Below are 24,728 nucleotides of genomic sequence, written 5' to 3' on the forward strand. Positions count from 1 at the left end.
TCTCCTTGCGCCTATAAAAGGAAGGACCAGGGCCCTCTTACAGAGGGTTGGCCACGCGGGGAAGAGGACGGGATGGGCGCTCGCATGAGGCCGCTCGCTCCCTCTCCCGCGTGGACGCTTGTAACCCCCTACTGCAAGCACACCCGACCTGGGCGCGGGACAAACACGAAGGCCGCGGGATTTCCACCTCTCTCTCTCGCTCTGGCTGCCTTTTCTTCCCCCCTTCGCGCTCCGTCTCGCGCCGACCCATCTGGGCTGGGGCACGCGGCGACATTTTCACTCGTCGGCCCAGGGACCCCCCGGTCTCGAAACGCTGACAGTTGGCGCGCTAGGTAGGGGCCTGCTGCGTGTTGACGAACAGCTTCCCGTCAAGCTTCAGATGGGTAGTCTCCAGCAACCTTTCCAACCCGGGACGGTGCTCCGTTTCCGGAGTCTTGAGTTCATGTCCCTCGACGGCAGCTACGACATGATACTCCTTCCCCCGCCGTGCGACAGCGACAATGGCGGCCGACAGCCCGCCCGCCGGCGGCGGAATCGACGACATCTTCCCCGCGTGGCGGAAGAACAACATTCAAGCTCACCCCGCCCTCTCCCCCGTCGACGGAGGAGGAGGCGGGGCAACCAAGGCCAAGCAGGAGGTGGCACCTCGTCGACTGTCGAGCGAGTCGACAGCGCCGGCGCCCCAATGAGGGGCGCGTCGAGCATCGACCTCGCGTTTGAGACGAAGACGAGCGCCGTCTCCCCACAACATGCCAATTCCAAGCAAACGGACGACGCCAGCACGCTCGCGAAAGGCTTGCTGGGCGTCACCCTCGTACCTGAGACGATGGTGCAGTCAGTCCCTGACGTGACTTGATCACCGCCCGTCGACCAAGAGGTACCGACCGATTCCCATCTCACGCCTCTTGGATTCAGCCTCGACCCACCGAGCGGCTTCGCTTTGGCGGGCGCTCTCGTAGAGGCGAGTCCGAACCCTCTTGGGTATCGTATGCGGTCACCCTGGTACCGGCTGACGGACGTCTCGACCTACGGGCCCTCGGGGTCCGAGGAAGATGACGAGCCCGACTTCTGTTGGGACTTCTCCGAACTTGGTAACCCCAGTGCCGTGCGGGACTTCATGACCGCATGCGACTACTGCCTTTCTGACTGTTCCGACGGTAGCTGCAGCCTCGGCGACGAGGACTGCGGCCCAAGTCGCGAATGTTTCCACGTCGATCTAGGGGGTCCCTCCGAAGGCAACCATCTTGGTATGCCGGAGAACGGTGATCTCCCTAGGCCTGTGCCTCGCGTTGACATCCTACGGGAGCTAGCTATGGTCCCCGTTCCAGCGGGGGGTCATGACCCACAGCTCGAGCAAATCCGCGGGGTGCCGGCCAGGCTCGACGAGGGAGCGGGAGCACTTGAGCCGATCCGCCGGGACGTCGGGCAGGAATGGGCGGGCCAACCTCCGGCCGGAGAAGTGCGCCATCTACCCCAGGGTATCCAGCACCGCATCGCCGACGATGTCAGGGCAAGGCCGCCACCCGCTTCCAGTGGAGTCGGCCAGAACCTGGCAGCAGAAGCAATGCTTCTCCGTGCGATGCCAGAGCCATCAACCACCGAGGGGCGACGAATCCAGGGAGAGCTCAAGAATCTCCTGGAGGGCACTGCGGTCCGACGGGCCAAAAGCTCCGCCTCCCGAAGGCAGGGGTACCCCTCGGAACATCGCGCCGCGACTTCCCGATTCATGCGGGAAGCCTCGGTCCACACCGGGCGCACGCGCAACACAGCGCCTGCGGCCCCGGGACGCCTCGGCAACTGTTGGGGACTTGTTCTCAAATGCTAAGAATTAAGAACAAGGCAACACAAAAAATGTTAAGTGTTAAGGCCCTTCGTCCTCCATAACGATATATCCCTTCGGGATATAAAGCATCTCGGACGAAGGTTACGAAGGACATACCTTCGTAAGCATAACAACGAAGAATGAAGCATTCACATAAATCATAGAATATGAAATAAACATTTAAATATTGTCATAGAATTATCTCTATTTGTACCATTGAATATAAATGACTTTGAATTACAAATGTACCTTCGGTCCTGCGGAAGGCAAAAGTACAAGCGTGATGCGAAAGCAAATGACAAGTTAGCGTGAACAGTACGGGGGTACTGTTCACCTATTTATAGGCACGGGGTACAACCCATACAAAATTACATACATGCCCTTTACATTTGGTGATAATTCTATAGCATTCTATCGAGGTCTAAATGGCCTTTTCATCTTTAAGTCGGTTCCCCTTTCTGCGAACATGCCGAAGCTTTCCTGCTTCACAGCTTCGGCACTGTGTCAACCTTCGTATCTTTTGAGCTTCTCCCTTTCTGATTCAAGTCCGAAGATACCTGTTCACACATTATACTCCAGAAACATTGTTAAATCATGTTTTTGAGGACCTTCGGAAGCCGAAGGCCCCCAACAGCAACGAGCACCATCACCGCGACCGCCGGGCCCACCTCGACGAGAGGGTGCGCCGAGGCTACCACCTCAGGCGTGGGGGATGCTACGACAGCGGGGAGGATCGGAGTCCCTCGCCCGAACCACCCGGTCTGCAAGCTTTCAGCCGCGCCATACGACGGGCGCCGTTCCCGACCCGGTTCCGAACCCCGACTACTATCACAAAGTACTCGGGGGAGACGAGACCGGAACTGTGGCTTGCGGACTATCGGCTGGCCTGCCAACTGGGTGGGACAGACGATGACAACCTCATCATCCGCAACCTCCCCCTGTTCCTCTCCGACACCGCTCGTGCCTGGTTGGAGCACCTGCCTCCGGGGCAGATCTCCAACTGGGACGACCTGGTCCAAGCCTTCGCCGGCAATTTCCAGGGCACGTACGTGCGCCCTGGGAACTCCTGGGACCTCCGAAGCTGCCGGCAGCAGCCGGGAGAGTCTCTCCGGGACTACATCCGGCGATTCTTGAAGCAGCGCACCGAGCTGCCCAACATCACCGATTCGGATGTCATCGACGCGTTCCTTGCCAGCACCACCTGCCGCGACCTGGTGAGCAAGCTAGGTCGCAGGACCCCCACCAGGGTGAGCGAGCTGATGGACATCGCCACCAAGTTCGCCTCTGGCCAGGAGGCGGTTGAGGCTATCTTCCGGAAGGACAAGCAGCCCTAGGGCCACCCACCGGAAGATGCCCCCGAGGCATCAACTCAGCGCGGCGCCAAGAAGAAGGGCAAGAAGAAGTCGCAAGCGAAACGCGACACTGCCGACGCGGACCTTGTTGCCGTCGCCGAGTACAAGAACCCTCGGAAACCCCCCAGAGGAGCCAACCTCTTCGACAAGATGCTCAAGGAGCCGTGCCCCTATCATCAAGGGCCCGTCAAGCACACCCTTGAGGAGTGCGCTATGCTTCGGCGCCACTTTCACAGGGCCGGGCCACCCGCGGAGGGTGGCAAGGCCCGCGACGACGACAAGAGGGAGGATCACCAGGCAGGAGAGTTCCCCGAGGTCCGCGACTGCTTCATGATCTACGGTGGGCAAGCGGCAAACGCCTCGGCTCGGCACCGCAAGCAAGAGCGTCGGGAGGTCTGTTCGGTGAAGGTGGCGGCGCCAGTCTACCTAGACTGGTCCGACAAGCCCATCACCTTCGACCAAGCCGACCACCCCGACCATGTGCCGAGCCCGGGGAAATACCCGCTCGTTGTCGACCCCGTCATCGGTGACGTCAAACTCACCAAGGTCCTCATGGACGGAGGCAGCAGCCTCAACATCATCTACGCCGAGACCCTCGAGCTCCTGCATGTTGATCTGTCCTCGGTCCGGGCAGGCGCTGCGCCTTTCCATGGGATCATCCCCGGGAAGCGCGTCCAGCCCCTCGGACAACTCGACCTTCCCGTCTGCTTCGGAACACCCTCCAACTTCCGAAGGGAGACCCTCACGTTCGAGGTGGTCGGGTTCCAAGGAACCTACCACGCAGTATTGGGGAGGCCATGCTACGCGAAGTTCATGGTCGTCCCCAACTACACCTACCTCAAGCTCAAGATGTCGGGCCCCAATGGGGTCATCACCGTCGGCCCCACGTACAAACACGCGTTCGAATGCGACGTGGAGTGCGTGGAGTACGCCGAGGCCCTCGCCGAGTCCGAGGCCTCATCGCCGACCTGGAGAGCCTCTCTAAGGAGGTGCCAGACGTGAAGCGTCACGCCGGCAACTTCGAGCCAGCGGAGACGGTTAAGTCCATCCCCCTCGACCCCAGCGGCGACGCCTCCAAGCAGATCCGGATTGGCTCCGAGCTCGATCCCAAATAGGAAGCAGTGCTCGTCGACTTTCTCCGCACAAACATCGACGTTTTTGCGTGGAGTCCCTCGGACATGCCCAGCATACCGAGGGATGTCGCCGAGCACTCGCTGGATATCCGAGCTGGAGCCCGACCCGTGAAGCAGCCTCTGCGACGATTCGACGAAGAAAAGCGCAGAGCCATTGGCGAGGAGATCCACAAGCTAATGGCGGCAGGGTTCATCAAAGAGGTATTCCATCCCGAATGTCTTGCCAACCCTGTGCTTGTGAGAAAGAAAGGAGGGAAATGGTGGATGTGTGTAGACTACACTGGTCTAAACAAAGCATGTCCGAAGGTTCCCTACCCTCTGCCTCGCATCGGTCAAATCGTGGATTCCACTGCTGGGTGTGAAACCTGGTCTTTCCTCGACGCCTACTTAGGGTATCACCAAATCAGGATGAAAGAGTCCGACCAGCTCGCGACTTCTTTCATCACACCCTTCGGCATGTACTGTTATGTCACCATGCCGTTCGGCTTGAGGAATGCGGGTGCGACGTACCAGTGGTGTATGAACCATGTGTTCGGCGAACACATTGGCCGGACGGTCGAGGCCTACGTCGATGACATCGTAGTCAAGACGAGGAAAGCCTCTGACCTCCTTTTCGACCTTGAAGTGACATTCCGATGTCTCAAGGCGAAAGGCGTGAAGCTTAATCCCGAGAAGTGTGTCTTTGGGGTTCCCCGAGGCATGCTCTTGGGGTTCATCGTCTCCGAGCGGGGCATCGAAGCCAACCCGGAGAAGATTGCGGCCATCACCAGCATGGGGCCCATCAAGGACTTGAAAGGCGTACAGAGAGTCATGGGATGTCTTGCGGCTCTGAGCCGTTTCATCTCACGCCTCGGCGAAAGAGGCATGCCTCTGTACCTCCTCTTAAGGAAGGCCGAGTGCTTCACTTGGACCCCTGAGGCCGAGGAAGCCCTCGGGAACCTGAAGGCGCTCCTCACCAACGCGCCCGTCTTGGTGCCTCCCGCTACCGGAGAAGCCCTCTTGATCTACGTCGCCGCGACCACTCAGGTGGTTAGCGCCACGATCGTGGTTGAGAGACGAGAAGAAGGGCATGCATTGCCCGTCTAGAGGCCAGTCTACTTCATCAGCGAGGTACTGTCCGAGACCAAGATCTGCTACCCACAAGTTCAGAAGCTGCTGTACGCGGTGATCCTGACGCAGCGGAAGTTGCGACACTACTTCGAGTCTCACCCGGTAACTGTGGTGTCATCCTTCCCCCTGGGGGAGATCATCCAGTGTCGAGAGGCCTCGTGTAGAATCGCGAAGTGGGCGGTGGAAATCATGGGCGAAACAATCTCGTTCGCCCCTCGGAAGGCCATCAAGTCCCAGGTCTTGGCGGACTTCGTGGCTGAATGGGTCGACACCCAGCTCCCAACAGTTCTGATCCAGCCGGAACTCTGGACCATGTTCTTCGACGGGTCGCTGATGAAGACAGGAGCCGGCGCAGGCCTACTCTTCATCTCGCCCCTCGGAAAGCATCTACGCTATGTGCTACGCCTTCATTTCCCGGCGTCCAACAATGTGGCTGAGTACGAGGCTCTGGTCAACGGGTTGCGGATCGCCATCGAGCTAGGGCTCCGACGCCTCGACGCTCGCGATGACTCGCAGCTTGTCATCGACCAAGTCATGAAGAACTCCCACTGCCGCGACCCAAAGATGGAGGCCTACTGCGATGAGGTTCGGCGCCTGGAAGACAAGTTCTTCGGGCTTGAGCTCAGCCACATCGCCCGGCGCTACAACGAGACTGCGGACGAGCTGGCTAAAATAGCCTCGGGGCGAACAACGGTTCCCCCGGACGTCTTCTCCCGAGACCTGCATCAACCCTCCGTCAAGATTGACGACACGTCCGAGCCCGAGGCACCCTCGGCTCAGCCCGAGGTACCCTCGGCTCAGTCCGAGGCACCCTCGGCTCAGTCCGAGGCACCCTCGGCCCAACCCGAGGCACGCTCAGCTCGGCCCGAGGCACCCTCGGTTCAGCTCGAGGTACCCTCGGCCCCCGAGGGTGAGGCACTACGCGTCGAGGAGGAGCGAAGCGGGGTCGCGCCTAATCAAAACTGGCAGACCCCGTACCTGCAGTATCACCACCGAGGAGAGCTACCCCTCGACCGAGCCGAAGCTCGGCGGTTGGCGCGGTGCGCCAAGTCGTTCGTCTTGCTGGGAGATGGGAAGGAGCTCTACCACCGCAGCCCCTCAGGCATCCTCCAGCGATGCATTTCCATCGCCGAAGGCCAGGAGCTCCTACGGGAGATACACTCGGGGGCTTGCGGCCATCACGCAGCACCTCGAGCCCTCGTTGGAAACGCCTTCCGACAAGGTTTCTACTGGTCGACGGCGGTGGCTGACGCCACTAGAATTGTCCGCACCTGCGAAGGGTGTCAGTTCTACGCGAGGCAGACCCACCTGCCCGCTCAGGCTCTGCAGACGATACCCATCACCTGGCCTTTTGCTGTGTGGGGTCTGGACCTCGTCGGCCCCTTGCAGAAGGCACCCGGGGGCTACACGCACCTGTTGGTCGCCATCGACAAGTTCTCCAAGTGGATCGAGGTCCGACCCCTAAACAGCATCAGGTCCGAACAGGCGGTGGCGTTCTTCACCAACATCATCCATCGTTTTGGGGTCCCGAACTCCATCATCACCGACAACGGCCCCCAGTTCACCAGCAGAAAGTTCCTAGACTTCTGCGAGGATCACCACATCCGGGTGGACTGGGCAGCCGTGGCTCACCCCATGACGAATGGGCAAGTAGAGCGTGCCAACGGCATGATTCTACAAGGACTCAAGCCTCGGATCTACAACGACCTCAACAAGTTCGGCAAGTGATGGATGAAGGAACTCCCCTCGGTGGTCTGGAGCCTGAGGACAACGCCGAGCCGAGCCACGGGCTTCACGCCGTTCTTTCTAGTCTATGGGGCCGAGGCCATCTTGCCCACAGACTTAGAATACGGTTCCCCGAGGACGAGGGCCTATGCCGACCAAAGCAACCAAGCTAGTCGAGAAGACTCGCTGGACCCGCTGGAAGAGGCTCGGGACATGGCCTTACTACACTCGGCGCGGTACCAGCAGTCCCTGCGACGCTACCACGCCCGAGGGGTCCGGTCCCGAGACCTCCAGGTGGGCGACCTGGTGCTTCGGCTGCGACAGGACGCCCAAGGGCGGCACAAGCTCACACCTCCCTGGGAAGGGCCGTTCGTCATCGCCAAAGTTCTGAAGCCCAGAACGTACAAGCTGGCCAACAGTCAAGGCGAGGTCTACACCAACACTTGGAACATCCAACAGCTACGTCGCTTCTACCCTTAAGATGCTTTCAAGTTATTCATATACCTCGCTCCCACGCAAAGTTTAGTCATCAAGGAAGGGTCAGCTTTGCCTCGGCAAAACACGACCCTCCCTCGGGGGCTAAAAGGGGGGAACCCCCTCTGTGTCGAATTTTTTCCTCGAAAAAAGATCATTTCTGCCAGAATGTCTTTCGTGCTTTTCGACTACTTCGAAAGTGGATCCTGAAAACGACGGAGTACACGTAAGCAGCCAAGGCTGACCGAGCCGAGGGACTCCTACGCCTCCGGGATACGGATACCTCACTCACACCTTCTGCGATAAGTAACTCGCGTTCGGATAAGCGATTCCGTGGACCGAACAAGTCTTCACGCTCGAAAGCTCCTCTGCCGAAGCGATTCTTCGGGCCTTCTCGACTGCGTCGGTGGCAGAACCCTATGGACGGGCAAGGGTGCACGTAAGCGGCAAGGCCGACCGAGCCGAGGGATTCCTACGCCTCCGGGATACGGATACCTCACTCATCACCTTCCATGAAAAGCAACTCTCGCTCGCACAAGACAATTCTGTTACCGATGAAAAAGTCCAGATACTCGAAACAAGAGGAAAAGAAGCGCAACTTTACAACACGGCGAGGGTGTGTTTGGGCCTCGGCGGCCGCAGAAAACACATGCTACAAGATAATCCGATCCTGCAGGCTCGGATCTTGACAGTTGAAGGGAGCAGCAGCACCCTCGGCGTCAACTACACCTTCGGCGAGGTCCGGCCTAGCCTCGGACGGCGACGCGGTCCGAGGATCTCCACTCTGAAGGACGACATCATCATCATGCCCGGGCCATCGCCGCCAGGGTCTTCTCCAAGAATCCGGCTCGAGCAGGCGGCTCGGCTGGTCGCCCCGAGGCCTCGGCCAGCTGTCCCCCGAAGACATCAGCCCGGCCCGAGGCCACGGCAGATCAACTCCGGTGTCGGTCCCGCTAACGGACGACCCGGCCAGGCTCCGGCCGACCAAGTCTTCTTTTTGAGCCAACTCTGCCTCTGTCCATGCTGACACCGCTACCCCTGGCTTCAGCTCATCGAAGAGCAGCCGAGGGGTTCCTTTAACTAAGCAAGAGAAGCCTCGGACAGCAAGGCCGACCGAGCCGAGGGACTCCTACGCCTCCGGGATACGGATACCTCACTCGTCACCTTTGAACGGGGCGACTTATGCTTGGTGAAGCGGTTCAGACAACCAACAGGCGAGTCTTAGTGCTCGAAAATGAAAAAAAACACGGCTCCGCGCCAAAAATACATACACGTTCAGGCCTCGACAGCCACAATGAACAAAAACACTGGCATTCAAGGTGCCATTACAAACGGAACTCCGGTTCCGTCCCCGCGGGTGTGAACGACCTCCACACCGGGGAGCCTGCGGGGTGACAAGTTCCGGGCGACTCGCCAGCGACCTCTGCAGCAGCAGCTATGGTCCCAGGATGGGCGCGGCGACCGGAAGGCTCTCGTTCGCGTCCCCGCTCAAGGGGCGCGAACCAGACATCAAAGCCAAAGAGCGGGCCGCTCCAAAGCGCACCGGGAGGTCGTTGCTCCCGTCCTCGCCACGAAAACGAGGAAGAGGGCGGAATGTTGCATCCTAGCTGGGCAGCAACAGTTCGCCTTCCCTAGCATGGCTGGAGGACGCCTCCTCCGCAGAGCTGGGGGATGGTTTCCACCACCAGAAGCTGGAAGAGGAGGTGGCCAGCCGACCCGTGCGGGAAGTAGAGCCCCGGATCGCCTCGCTCTCCGCCCCAACAAGGATGGTAAGCATCCTTGAAGCTGAGGGAGAGGCGGGGGCTACCGCCCGGCTTGCTTCTCCCCATCTAGGGGCTGGTGGTCACCGTCTTGGGTGACCACCGGCGGAGGGGTGCAGCCGGGCCGCATGATGAAAATCCTTGAAGCCGAACGATGGCTGAAAGGTACCAACTCCCACGGAGTTGCGTTCCTCCAACGACAAGGCGGAAGGATTGCGGGTGTCCCGCATCCGGGGGCTCGGAAGGTGGAAAGACACGATGCATAAGGGAGCGCGAAGATATGGTCGCCTTCCAAGGGGGTCACCCTCCTTTTAAAGGCGACTCTCCCTACTTGCGTCCCCAGTCGTCGTGGGCTGAGTCTTCTCCAACACGCTCCAAGGTCCTCCCCCTACGGCGCGGGGGCTGAGTCCCACGCGTCATGCAAGCTAGCCCAGAGCAGAAGAAGCCAAACCGCCGCGCGCGGTGCATGCAACCGCCCAGCGGTTATGAGCATTCCTCCGCTTTCGCCCAGACCAGCGGGCGAAAGGGCGGGTAGCCATGCAGGCGGCATGCAACCGCGCCAAGTGGGCGCGCCCCTCCGACTTCCAACGCACCCAGCGCGGGGGCCCACGCCCACGCGTCATGCAACCGGCATGTCGGTCGCTACGTGCAAGCAACTACACCGCCACTCGCACCACTGCCATGCCTCCTCGACTGCGGAATCAGTACCGCGACTCGAGGCAACCCTGCGTGCGACCCAGCAGTGCCAGCCAGGCGCGACGGTCAATACGGCCAAAAATGGGCCGGTAGTAATGGCGGTGGCAGCGGGCAGGAGCAGCGGGCAGGAGCAGCGGTCACGTCGTCAGCCAAGCTTATGTCCCATCCTGGGGCAGTGAGAGAACCCTCTCTCATGGCGTGAAGACGGCGCGCCCGTGTTCCGTTCCTCGAACGGCTCGCGCACGCGCAACGGCCACCCCGCGAACCACCCGCTCCATCGCATTAACTCCGCGGCGGGACAGGCGGTGCCTCTGGCAGGAGAAGCAAGCGACGCTTCGCCTTCGCCATAACGACCGCGTCCAAAAAGGTACGCCGTGTCGTTCGACTTCGTATCCTTTTCCTTTTCCTCTTTCTCTCTCTTACAACAGGGACCGGGAAAGGGGGATACCCCGAAAAGGATCCTTCTCCGTGAAGGAAACAGGCTCCGAGCCCCCCTACTGATCAGAGGTTCGAAGGCTGGCCCCTCGGAGGGGTTCAACAGCCGCCTCAGAGCGCGTGGGCTCCACACCCACTACTGGTCAGAGGTTCGAAGGCCGGCCCCTCGGAAGGGTTCAACGGCTGCCTCAGGCCACTCGGGCTCCGCGCCCACTACTGATCAGGGGTTCGAAGGCTGGCCCTCGAAGGGTTCATAGCCGCCTCAGACACAGAGCGAGGGATGACCCTGGGTACGTTCGATACATAACCGAGGCTCGGGCTACGCTCCCGAGGTACCCTAGGACATTTCCGAGACCAGCGGGAACAATCTTGTAACGGAATCCCATCAGAGGGAGGCATCGAGCCCTCGGACCCCGTCGAGAGGGGACCGGGTCCGGCAGATCACCCGCAGGAACTTTTGGGCGCGCCTCTGGGCCTCTAGCCGACCCCTAACAAATGGGGCACGGACGTCCGCTCGGATTACCCGCCAGCAGCTCACCGGAGACACCATGTTCGGCGCCCTCCGAGGGCAACATGGCGCTTTCCCCCTCCTCCTTGCGCAAAGGCGACGCAGGGGTGTATGTAAAAAAGTCGAGTCTGTCCCTGACCGTCCTCTTGCCCTGTGCAGAGGCTCGGGGGCTGCTCTCGCAAACCCGGCTCCGGCCAAATCGTTGACAGCGTCAACATACCAGCCCGAGAACTTGGGACCCGACCGTGCACCCGGGCTACGGCCAGCTCGCATGAGGGAACGACCAGGCCAGCCGAAGCATTGCGTGAGGCATTAAGACCTCGGAGGAGTCAAACCACTCCTCCGAGGCCTCGGGGGCTACACCCGGCGGGTGCGCTCGCGCGCACCCACCGGAACAAAACGCAACCGAGAAAGGCTGGTCCCCTTGCAAAAAAGTGGGACAAAAGCCTCCAAGCGAGTGTTAACACTCCCTTCGAGGCTCGGGGGCTACTGTCGGGGACCATAATTAGGGGTACCCTCAAGACTCCTAATTCTCAGCTGGTAACCCCCATCAGCACAAAGCTGCAAAGGCCTGATGGGTGCGACTAAGTCAGGGTTCGGTCCATTCGAGGGACTCGATCACGCCTCGCCCGAGCCCAGCCTCGAGCAATGGCAGCCGACCCCGGAGGATCTCCGTCTCGCCCGAGGCCCCCCTCCAGCGACGAACAAACTTCCGGCTCGCCCGAGGCCCAGTCTTCACCAAGAAGCAACCCTGGCCAAATCGCCATGCCAACCGACCAAACCGCAGGGGCATTTAATGCAAAGACGGCCTGACACCTTTATCCTGACGCACGTCCTCCAGTCGACAGAGCCGAAGTGACCATAGTCACTTCGCCGCTCCACTGACCAGCCTGACAGAAGGACAGCGCCGCCTGCGCCGCTCTGACTGCTGTGCCACTCGACAGAGTGAGGCTGACAGGCAGTCAGGCCCGGCCTCAGGCACCATAGGAAACTCCGCTCCGCCCGACCCAGGGCTCGGACTCGGGCTCAGCCCCGGAAGACGGCGAACTCCGCTCCGCCCGACCCAGGGCTCGGACTTGGGCTCAGCCCCGGAAGACGGCGAACTCTGCTCCGCCCGACCCAGGGCTCGGACTTGGGCTCAGCCCCGGAAGACGGCGAACTCCGCTCCGCCCGACCCAGGGCTCGGACTTGGGCTCAGCCCCGGAAGACGGCGAACTCCGCTCCGCCCGACCTAGGGCTCTGACTTGGGCTCAGCCCTAGAAGACGACGAACTCCGCTTCGCCCGACCCCAGGGCTCGAACTTGGGCTCAGCCCCAGAAGACGACGAACTCCGCTTTGCCCGACCCCAGGGCTCGGACTTAGCCCTAGCTTCAGCCGACGGTCTCCGCCTCGCCCGACCCAGGGGCTCGGACTCGACCTCGGCCACGCAAGACAGACTCGACCTTGACCTCGGAGGAGCCTCCACATCGCCCAACCTAGGGCGCGGACCGACCACGTCAACAGGAGGCGCCATCATTACCCTACCCCAAGCTGACTCAGGCTACGGGGAACAAGACCGGTGTCCCATCTGGCTCGCTCCGCCAGACAAGTAATGATGGCACCCCGCACGCTCTCTGACGACGGCGGCTCTCAGCCCCCTTACCGAAGCAAGAGGACGTCAGCAAGGACTCAACAGCCCCGACAGCTGTCCTTCCGCCAGGCTCCAGCGCTCCTCCGACGGCCACGACACCACACGAACTGGGTGCCAAAACCTCTCCGGCTGCCACGATGGCATGTACTTAGGGCGCTAGCTCTCCTCCGCTAGACACGTTAGCACTCTGCTACACCCCCATTGTACATCTGGATCCTCTCCTTGCGCCTATAAAAGGAAGGACCAGGGCCCTCTTACAGAGGGTTGGCCGCGCGGGGAAGAGGACGGGACGGGCGCTCGCGTGAGGCCGCTCGCTCCCTCTCCCGCGTGGACGCTTGTAACCCCCTACTGCAAGCGCACCCGACCTGGGCGCGGGACAAACACGAAGGCCGCGGGATTTCCACCTCTCTCTCTCTCGCTCCGACTGCCTTTTCTTCCCCCCTTCGCGCTCCGTCTCGCGCCGACCCATCTGGGCTGGGGCACGCGGCGACATTTTCACTCGTCGGCCCAGGGACCCCCCAGTCTCGAAACGTCGACACCACCGGACAGTGTCCGGTGCGCCAGCCACGTCAGCCAGCCGTTGGGTTTCGACCGTTGGAGCTCTGACTTGTGGGGCCTCTGGGCTGTCCGGTGGTGCACCGGACAGGTCCTGTAGACTGTCTGGTGCGCCAACTGCGCGTGCTCTGACTCTGGCGCGCATTGTACCGCATTGAATGCGGTTGCAGCCGACTGTTGCGCGCGAAGTAGCCGTTGCTCCGCTGACACACCGGACAGTCCGGTGCGCACAGGACACTGTCCGGTGACTCACCGGACAGTCCGATGAATTATAGCGGAGCGGATTCCCGAAGCTGGCGAGTTCAGAGTTGCTTCTCCCGGAGCACCAGACAGTCCGGTGAATTATAGTGGAGTGCCCCTGAGAGTTCCTGAAGACGAAGAGTTGAGCTTGGAGTTCCCTAGTGCACCGGACACTGTCCGGTGGTGCACCGGACAGTCCGGTGCGCCAGACCAGGGTGCCTTTGGGTTGTCTTTTGCTCTCTTGTTTGAACCCTTTTCTTGGTCTTTTTATTGGCTTATTGTGAACCTTTGCCACCTGTAGAACTTATAGACTAGAGCAAACTAGTTAGTCCAATTATTTGTGTTGGGCAATTCAACCACCAAAATCAATTAGGAAATAGGTGTAAGCCTAATTCCCTTTCAATCTCCCCCTTTTTGGTGATTGATGCCAGCACAAGCCAAAGCAAATATAGAAGTGCATAATTGAACTAGTTTGCATAATGTAAGTGCAAAGGTTGCTTGGAATGAAACTAATAATACTTACAGATGCGCATGGATGTCTTTTCTTTTTATTAATATTTTGGACCACGCTTGCACCACATGTTTTGTTTTTGCAAAAAGTTTTAGAAATTCTTTTCAAAGTTCTTTTGCAAATAGTCAAAGGTAAATGAATAAGATTTTTTTGAAGCATTTTCAAGTTTTGAAATTTTCTCCTCCTGTTTCAAATGCTTTTCCTTTGACTAAACAAAACTCCCCCTTGATGAAATCCTCCTCTTAGTGTTCAAGAGGGTTTTAAGATACTGATTTAGAAAATACTACTTTCTCCCCCTTTTAGAACATAATAAGATACCAATTTGAAAACATCATTTTTTGTAAAATTAGGTGGTGGTGCAGTCCTTTTGCTTTGGGCTAATACTTTCTCCCCCTTTGGCATGAATCGCCAAAAACGGATACTTGAGTGAAATATAAGCCCTTTTAACTACTTTCTCCCTTTTGGCAAACAAAATATGAGTGAAGATTATACCAAAGATGGAGAGTTGCTCGGAGCGACGGTGAAGGATGAGTTATGGAGTGGAGTGGAAGCCTTAGTCTTCGCCGAAGACTCCAATTCCCTTTCAATATACCTATGACTTGGTTTGAAATACACTTGGAAACATATTAGTCATAGCATATAAAAGAGATATGATCAAAGGTACATTAATGAGCCATGTATGCAAGTCATCAAAAGAAATTCCTAGAATCAAGAATATTTAGCTCATGCCTAAGTTTGTTAAAGGTTTGTTCATCTAGTGGCTTGGTAAAGATATCGGCTAATTGTTCTTTAGTGTTGATATAAGCAATCTCGATATCCCCCTTTTGTTGGTGATCCCTAAGAAAATGATACCGAATGGCTATGTGTTTAGTGCGGCTATGCTCAACGAGATTATCCGCCATGCGGATTGCACTCTCATTATCACATAGAAGAGGAACTTTGGTTAATTTGTAACCGTAGTCCCTAAGGGTTTGCCTCATCCAAAGCAATTGCTCGCAACAATGTCCTGCGCAATATACTCGGCTTCGACGGTAGAAAGAGCTACGAAATTCTGCTTCTTTGAAGCCCAAGACACCAAGGACCTTCCCAAGAACTGGCAAGTCCCCGATGTGCTCTTTCTATTGGTCTTACACCCCGCCCAATCGGCATCTGAATAACCAATTAAATCAAAAGTGGATCCCCTAGGATACCAAAGCCCAAACTTAGGAGTATAAACTAAATATCTCAAGATTCGTTTTACGGCCGTAAGGTGAGCTTCCTTAGGGTCGGCTTGGAATCTTGCACACATGCATACGGAAAGCATTATGTCCGGTCGAGATGCACATAGATAGAGTAAAGAGCCTATCATCGATCGGTATACCTTTTGATCGATGGATTTACCTCCCGTGTCGAGGTCAAGATGCCCATTGATTCCCATGGGTGTCTTGATGGGCTTGGCATCCTTCATTCCAAACTTGTTTAGAATGTCTTGAATGTACTTCGTTTGGCTAATGAAGGTGCCCTCTTGGAGTTGCTTCACTTGAAATCCTAAGAAGTACTTCAACTCCCCCATCATTGACATCTCGAATTTCTGTGTCATGATCCTACTAAATTCCTCACATGTAGATTCGTTAGTAGACCCAAATATGATATCATCAACATAAATTTGGCATACAAACAAATCATTGTCAAGAGTTTTAGTAAATAAAGTAGGATCGACTTTTCTGACTTTGAAGCCACTAGTGATAAGGAAATCTCTTAGGCATTCATACCATGCTCTTAGGGCTTGCTTGATCCCATAAAGCGCCTTAGAGAGTTTGTATACGTGATTAGGGTACTCACTATCTTCAAAGCCGGGAGGTTGCTCAACATAGACCTCCTCCTTGATTGGTCCATTGAGGAAGGCACTTTTCACGTCCATTTGGTAAAGCTTAAAGCCATGGTAAGTAGCATAGGCAAGTAATATGTGAATTGATTCAAGCCTAGCTACGGGTGCATAGGTTTCACCGAAATCCAAACCTTCGACTTGTGAATATCCCTTGGCCACAAGTCGGGCTTTGTTCCTTATCACCACACCATGCTCGTCTTGCTTGTTGCGGAAGACCCACTTGGTTCCTACAACATTTTGGTTAGGACGTGGAACTAAATGCCATACCTCATTCCTAGTGAAGTTGTTGAGCTCCTCTTGCATTGCCACCACCCAATCCGAATCTTGTAGTGCTTCTTCTACCCTGTGTGGCTCAATAGAGGAAACAAAAGAGTAATGCTCACAAAAATGTGCAACATGAGATCTAGTGGTTACCCCCTTATGAATGTCGCCGAGGATGGTGTCGACGGGGTGATCTCGTTGGATTGCTTGGTGGACTCTTGGGTGTGGCGGCCTTGGAACTTGTTCATCTTCCTCATCTTGATCATGAGCATCTCTCCCTTGATCATTGCTCTCCTCTTGAGGTGGCTCAACTTCTTGATCTTCTCCTTCATCATTTTGAGCCTTATCCTCATCTTGAGTTGGTGGAGATGCTTGTGTGGAGGAAGATGGTTGATCTTGTGCATTTGGTGGCTCTTCGGATTCCTTAGGACACACATCCCCAATGGACATGTTCGTTAGTGCGACGCACGGAGCCTCTTCATCACCTATCTCATCAAGATCAACTTGCTCTACTTGAGAGCCGTTAGTCTCATCAAACACAATGTCACAAGAAACTTCAACTTGTCCAGAGGACTTGTTAAAGACTCTATATGCCCTTGTGTTCGAATCATATCCTAGTAAAAAGCCTTCTACAGCCTTAGGAGCAAATTTGGATTTTCTACCTCTTTTAACAAGAATAAAGCATTTGCTACCAAAGACTCTAAAATATGAAACATTGGGCTTTTTACCGGTTAGGAGTTCGTACGATGTCTTCTTGAGGATTCGGTGTAGATATAACCGGTTGATGGCGTAGCAAGCGGTGTTGACCGCCTCGGCCCAAAACCGATCCGAAGTCTTGTACTCATCAAGCATGGTTCTTGCCATGTCCAATAGAGTTCTATTCTTCCTCTCCACTACACCATTTTGTTGTGGCGTGTAGGGAGAAGAGAACTCATGCTTGATTCCCTCCTCCTCAAGGAAGCCTTCAATTTGAGAGTTCTTGAACTCCATCCCGTTGTCGCTTCTAATTTTCTTGATCCTTAAGCCGAACTCGTTTTGAGCCCGTCTCAAGAATCCATTTAATGTCTCTTGGGTATGAGATTTTTCCTGCAAAAAGAACACCCAAGTGAAGCGAGAATAATCATCCACAATAACTAGACAATACTTACTCCCGCCGATGCTTATATAAGCTATCGGGCCGAATAGGTCCATGTGTAGGAGCTCCAGTGGCCTGTCGGTCGTCATGATGTTCTTGTGTGGATGATGAACACCAACTTGCTTCCCTGCCTGACATGCGCTACAAATCTTGTCTTTCTCAAAATGAACATCTGTTAGTCCCAAAATGTGTTCTCCCTTTAGAAGCTTGTGAAGATTCTTCATTCCAACATGTGCTAGTCGGTGATGCCAGAGCCAACCCATGTTAGTCTTAGCAATTAAGCAAGTGTCGAGTTCAGCTCTATCAAAATCTACTAAGTATAGCTGACCCTCTAACACTCCCTTAAATGATATTGAATCATCACTTCTTCTAAAGACAGTAACACCTACATCTGTAAAAAGACAGTTGTAGCCCATTTTACATAATTGCGAAACTGAAAGCAAGTTGTAATCTAAAGAATCTACAAGAAAAACATTGGAAATGGAATGGTCAGGTGATATAGCAATTTTACCCAAACCTTTGACCAAACCTTGATTTCCATCCCCGAATGTGATAGCTCGTTGGGGATCTTGGTTTTTCTCATAGGAGGAGAACATCTTATTCTCCCCTGTCATATGGTTTGTGCACCCGCTATCGATGATCCAACTTGAGCCCCCGGATGCATAAACCTACAAAACAAGTTTAGTTCTTGATTTTAGGTACCCAAATGGTTTTGGGTCCTTTGACATTAGATACAAGAACTTTGGGTACCCAAACACAAGTCTTTGATCCCTTGTGTTTGCCCCCAACATATTTGGCAACTACCTTGCCGGATTTGTTAGTTAAAACATAAGATGCATCAAAGGTTTTAAATGAAATGTTATGATCATTTGATGCACTAGGAGTTTTCTTCTTAGGCAATTTTGCATGGGTTGATTGCCTAGAACTAGATGTCTCACCCTTATACATAAAGGCATGATTAGGGCCAGAGTGAGACTTCGTAGAGTGAATTCTCCTAATTTTGCTCTCGGGATAGCCGGCAGGGTATAAAATGTAACCCTCGTTATCCTGAGGCATGGGAGCCTTGCCCTTAACAAAATTAGACAATCTTTTAGGAGGGGCATTAAGTTTGACATTGTCTCCCCTTTGGAAGCCAATGCCATCCTTGATGCCAGGACGTCTCCCACTATAGAGCATGCTTCTAGCAAATTTAAACTTTTCATTTTCTAAGTCATGCTCGGTAATTTTAGCATCTAATTTAGCTATATGATCATTTTGTTGTTTAATTAAAGCCATATGATCATGAATAGCATCAATGTTAATGTCTCTACATCTAGTACAAATGGAAGTATGCTCAACGGTAGATGTAGAGGGTTTGCAAGATTTTAATTCTACGACCTTAGCATGTAATATATCATTTTCACTTCTAAGGTTAGAAATAGTAACATTGCAAACATCAAAATCTTTAGCCTTAGCAATCAATTTTTCATTTTCATTTCTAAGGCTAGCAAGTGAGACATTCAATTCTTCAATCTTAGCAAGTAAGTTAACATTATCATCTCTAAGATTGGGAATTGAAACATCACAAATATTAGATTCAACCTTAGCAATTAATTTAGTATTTTCATTTCTAAGGTTGGCAATAGTGTCATGGCAAGTGCTTAGCTCACTAGATAATTTTTCACATTTTTCTACTTCTAGAGCATAAGCATTTTTAACCTTAACATGCTTCTTATTTTCTTTAATTAGGAAGTCCTCTTGGGTGTCCAAGAGTTCATCCTTCTCATGAATAGCACTAATTAATTCATTCAATTTTTCTTTTTGTTGCATGTTAAGGTTGGCAAAAAGGATACGCAAATTATCCTCCTCATCACTAGCATTATCCTCATCACTAGAGGTTTCATATTTAGTGGAGGATTTTGATTTTACCTTCTTCCTTTTGCCGTCCTTTGCCATGAGGCACTTGTGGCCGACGTTGGGGAAGTGAAGACCCTTGGTGACGACGATGTTTGCGGCGTCCTCGTTGGAGGAGGAGTCGGTGGAGCTCTCGTCGGAGTCCCATTTCCGGCAAACATGGGCATCGCCGCCCTTCTTCTTATAGTATCTCTACTTTTCCTTTCTTCTCCCCTTCTTGTCGTTGCCCCTGTCACTATCACTAGATAATGGACATTTAGCAATGAAATGACCGGGCTTACCACACTTGTAGCATACTTTCTTGGAGCGGGGCTTGTAATCCTTCCCCCTCCTTTGCTTGAGGATTTGGCGGAAGCTCTTGATGATGAGCGCCATTTCCTCGTTGTCGAGCTTGGAGGCGTCGATGGGTGTTCTACTTGATGTAGATTCCTCCTTCTTTTCCTCTGTCGCCTTGAATGCGACCGATTGTGCTTCGGACGTGGAGGGGCCATCAAGCTCGTTGATTTTCTTTGAGCCTTTGATCATTAGCTCAAAGCTTACAAAATTCCCTATTACTTCCTCGGGAGTCATTAGTGTATATCTAGTATTACCACGAATTAATTGAACTTGAGTAGGGTTAAGGAAAACAAGTGATCTAAGGATAACCTTAACCATCTCATGGTCATCCCATTTCTTACTCCCGAGGTTGTGCACTTGGTTCACCAAGGTCTTGAGCCGGTTGTACATTTCTTGTGGCTCCTCCCCTTGGCGAAGCCGGAAGCGACTGAGCTCCCCTTCGATCGTCTCCCGCTTGGTGATCTTGGTTATTTCGTCTCCTTCGTGCGCCGTCTTGAGTACGTCCCAAATCTCCTTGGCGCTCTTCAATCCTTGCACCTTGTTATACTCCTCTCGACTTAGAGAGGCGAGGAGTATGGTGGTGGCTTGGGAGTTGAAGTGCACAATTTGGGCTACTTCGTCCTCATCATAGTCTTCATCCCCTACGGATGGTACCTGTACACCAAACTCAACAACATCCCATATACTTTTGTGGAGTGAGGTTAGGTGATATCGCATCATATCACTCCACCTAGCATAATCTTCACCATCAAACGTTGGTGGTTTGCCCAATGGGACGGAAAGTAATGGCGTATGTTTAGAAATGCGAGGGTAGCGTAGGGGGATCTTACTAAACTTCTTGCGCTCATGGCGCTTAGAAGTTACGGACGGCGTGTCGGAGCCGGAGGTGGATGGCGACGAGGAGTCGGTCTCGTAGTAGACCACCTTCCTCATCTTCTTCTTCTTGTCACCGCTCCGACGCGACTTGTGTGAAGAGGATTCCTTTTCCTTCCCCTTCCCTTTGTTGTAGGACTCTCCCGATGGAGCCTTCCTGTGGCTTGTAATGGGCTTCTCGCCGGTCCCCATCTCTTTCTTGGCGTGATCTCCCGACATCACTTCGAGCGGTTAGGCTCTAATGAAGTACCGGGCTCCGATACCAATTGAAAGTCGCCTAGAGGGGGGGTGAATAGGGCGAATCTGAAATTTACAAACTTAAGCACAAACTACAAGCCGGGTTAGCGTTAGAAATAGAAACGAGTCCGAGAGAGAGGGCGCAAAACAAATCGTGAGCGAATAAAGAGTGAGACACGATGATTTGTTTTACCGAGGTTCGGTTCTTGCGAACCTACTCCCCGTTGAGGTGGTCACAAAGACCGGGTCTCTTTCAACCCTTTCCCTCTCTCAAACGGTCACTTAGACCGAGTGAGCTTCTCTTCTCAATCAAACGGAACACAAAGTTCCCGCAAGGACCACCACACAATTGGTGTCTCTTGCCTTGGTTACAATTGAGTTTGATCACAAGAATGAAGGAAGAAAAGAAGCAATCCAAGCGCAAGAGCTCAAATGAACACAATAAATCACTCTCTCTAATCACTAAAGCTTTGTGTGGAGTTGGGAGAGGATTTGATCTCTTTGGTGTGTCTTGTATTGAATGCTAGCTCTTGTAAGGTGTAGAAGAGTGGAAAACTTGGATGTCATTGAACGTGGGGTGGTTGGGGTATTTATAGCCCCAACCACCAAAAATGGTCGTTGGAAGTGTGCTGTCGCATGGCGCACCGGACAGTCCGGTGCGCCAGCCACGTCAGCCAGCTGTTAGGTTTCGACCGTTGGAGCTCTGACTTGTGGGGGCTCTAGGCTGTCCGGTGGTGCACCGGACAGGTCCTGTAGACTGTCCGGTGCACCAACTGCGCGTGCTCTAACTCTGGCGCGCACTGTAGCGCATTGAATGCGGTTGCAGTCGACCGTTGCGCGCGAAGTAGCCATTGCTCCGCTGACACACTGGACAGTCCGGTGCACACCGAACACTGTCCGGTGACTCACCGGACAGTCCAGTGAATTATAGCGGAGCGGATTCCTGAAGCTGGTGAGTTCAGAGTTGCTTCTCCCGGAGCACCGGACACTGTCCGGTGGTACAACGGACAGTCCGGTGAATTATAGTGGAGTGCCCCTGAGAGTTCCCGAAGACGAAGAGTTGAGCTTGGAGTTCCCTGGTGCACCGGACACTGTCCGGTGGTGCACCGGACAGTCCGGTGCGCCAGACTAGGGTGCCTTTGGGTTGTCTTTTGCTCTCTTGTTTGAACCCTTTTCTTGGTCTTTTTATTGGCTTATTGTGAACCTTTGCCACCTGTAGAACTTACTAGAGCAAACTAGTTAGTCCAATTATTTGTGTTGGGCAATTCAACCACCAAAATCAATTAGGAAATAGGTGTAAGCCTAATTCCCTTTCAGCGTTCTGACAAAACTTTGTCGAGAGGCACTACCGCTCTACAAGCAGCATTGTTCCTCGCTCGTTTCTTTGGACTTTGACCTAGAACTTCTGCTGATCCTTGAGGGTTTTCCTTGGAGTTTCTTGTGAAAATTTGTGTCCCAAATCAAGATCTTTTATCCCTTTGAGCTTATATTCTTCTCTGGAACTTGACATGAGCAGTCAATCGATCCGTGATTGAGCTGTTCTTTTGTGGAGTGTTTTTGGTGTCCCTAGAGGTTGCATTCGGTTAGGGAATCAAGCCACAAGCTCTTGATTGAGAAATTTTTAGTGGCTCCTATTCGCCCCCTTCTGGTCACCTCACTGTCCTTCACACCCTTTTTCCTTATAGGGGAACTTCGTCCAAAAATACGAAGGGTAAGGTTTTTAATGGGACGACCTTTAGAACCTTGTAATTACCTAAAAATATAAGGTCACCTTTTCCCCCAAAAGGAGAGAGATTCTCTTTTGTGTTTGTACCTTTGAGTGTAAGATTCCAAAGTCCTTCGTTGTTATGTCTGAAGCCAGGAAGCAAAATCAAATGGTATTATGATTCTAAAGTCTTTCGTTGCTATGTCTAAATCAAGGAGGCAGAATGAAAGTGATATTATTATTTTGAAGTCCTTCGTTAAGAAGGTAGACAACTATAGTTGACACCGGCCACTCGAGAGCAAGTGTAGGCATTGATATGGCCATGTTAGTCCTTTCAAGCCAAAAAGGGTCATGCAACCCTAGGAGCTCGTTTTCAAGAGGAAATCGATGAGGGAATGGATGGGAAGGTGAAGGACGACCGAATCAACTCATGCATTATGGTGATCACTGCCTCACTGGGTCACTAGAGGTGTTCTACAAGCGGACATTAATTGATGCAATGGCTACTTGTGGCTGTGGTGGCATGGGAGCTTCTAGAGATGAACAATCATTCCAAGGGAGAGGAGGGTTTGGACATAAAACAAAACGAACAAGTATCAGGGTGTTGGGTTTATAATCAGTGACATGGTGGTTAATTAATATTTGCCTCTACGATGAGGTGTCTAAACCAATATTGTTGGGCACCCCGTGAGATATGTAGAATTCATTAATATGACCCAGGTTCTTATCTATATTTTATGGACTTAAGCGTTTGACTTACATTTTGTGAAGTAGAACTATTTTTTGCAGATCTCAAATTGGTGGAGCTCTCCTAAATAGCGCCATAGTTTGGCATGCTACCATAGAAGGAGATATGTTCATTCTTTTGTCTTTGAGATCCAAGGATACCATTCTTCTAACATAGGGTCATAAGTTCACTACTTTAGACATGATTTTACAAGACACCCAATGTCTTATCCATCGAATTTGTTGGAGTCATCCTGACTCAGAAACTAGAGGGGTTCTGATGTACATTAATTAGGATAACAACTAATCAAAATGATGTTGGGCATCAGTATTAAGGAAGGAGTGAAGAAAATGATTTCTTATGTTAGGATCCTTGGGCTAAAGTTTCATTTGGGTTTTAGATGCCAATTAGGAGGACTAAATATTAGCTAATTACAAAACTAATTGCATGAAATATGGCTAATTCATGAGCTGGATATATTAAGACTAATTAATATATGATTATCTCATGTTTTGCTATAGTGAACATGTGCAAACCATGTTTTAGATGGGCAATAGATTTATCTCATAAATTAGCCACAACTTATACGATTACTTTTATAATTAGCTCATGTTTAGTCCTCCTAATTAATATCTAATACTCAAACTAAACTTTAGTCCGAAGAATCAAATACCCTATATACAAGAAATTATATCTATATGAGACCCACAAAAGATATTGTATATAATGTTAGAAATATAGGCAATTTCTATGTCATTTTAATTCCATAAATTATCATTATGATGATGGCATATAAAAGATAATTAATCATAGAAATCGTGATGTCAAATGTATCCATAACAATATGGAACATGTGAACAAAAAGATGTGAATCATATAAATATCATAAACATATAAGCATGATACATGTATCATAACAGAACAACTGAAAATAAAGAAATGACTTAACAGAACAACTGAAACATATAGACAACAACGTAAACAACATGATTGTATAACTGAAACAAACAGATATGGCATATAACTAGCATGAACATACATCAGACATATCATGGTATGATATGACAAAACAGATGAAATATACTCATGGCTACATACGAAACAGTAGAGATGAACAAATGAAACATATATAATCTGGAAAATATAAAACGATAAGGAGATGAATCGATCGTACCCTCCTATGTGCTCCGAGGATCCAGATACTTGTCCAACTTTTCTCGTCATTCCGTAGAAGATGGAGACGTCTCTCTACCAGAAAGAAGAAGATGGGCATCTGAAAAAGTTTAACCTGTGTTGAAACTCCGCGGTTTATGAGTGCTAAAAATTAACACAACCTTGCCTCGCCTCGCCACGTCACGCTTGTGCCCGGCCGACAACGGCACACTCGCGCGTGTGGCACGTCTTTGTTTGTTTCTTAATATCTCAAATTAAATAGAATAATTCTCACCATATACGTCAGTCAGCGTCCATTGGAATTCCAATTCGGTACTATGAGTTTATTGATTTATCAAATTTAAATGGGTCTAGCCTATAATAATTCCAATAGATAAATGATAGAAGAGAAAAGACATGTGGTTAGATAACATTATTGTCTGTAGAGAATTATCCATTAATAATACGATTTTATTTATATATAATTTTAATTTAGCAAATAAAAAGCATATCATTCTAATTAGATTGGGGTATCCTATTTAGCAAAAATTAAAATTCTCCGTGCCAAAAACTAATGCTATCTGTAATTGA

This window comes from Zea mays, chromosome 4 (genome assembly GCF_902167145.1).
Source record: "Zea mays cultivar B73 chromosome 4, Zm-B73-REFERENCE-NAM-5.0, whole genome shotgun sequence".
In the NCBI taxonomy this organism is placed as follows: domain Eukaryota; kingdom Viridiplantae; phylum Streptophyta; class Magnoliopsida; order Poales; family Poaceae; genus Zea; species Zea mays.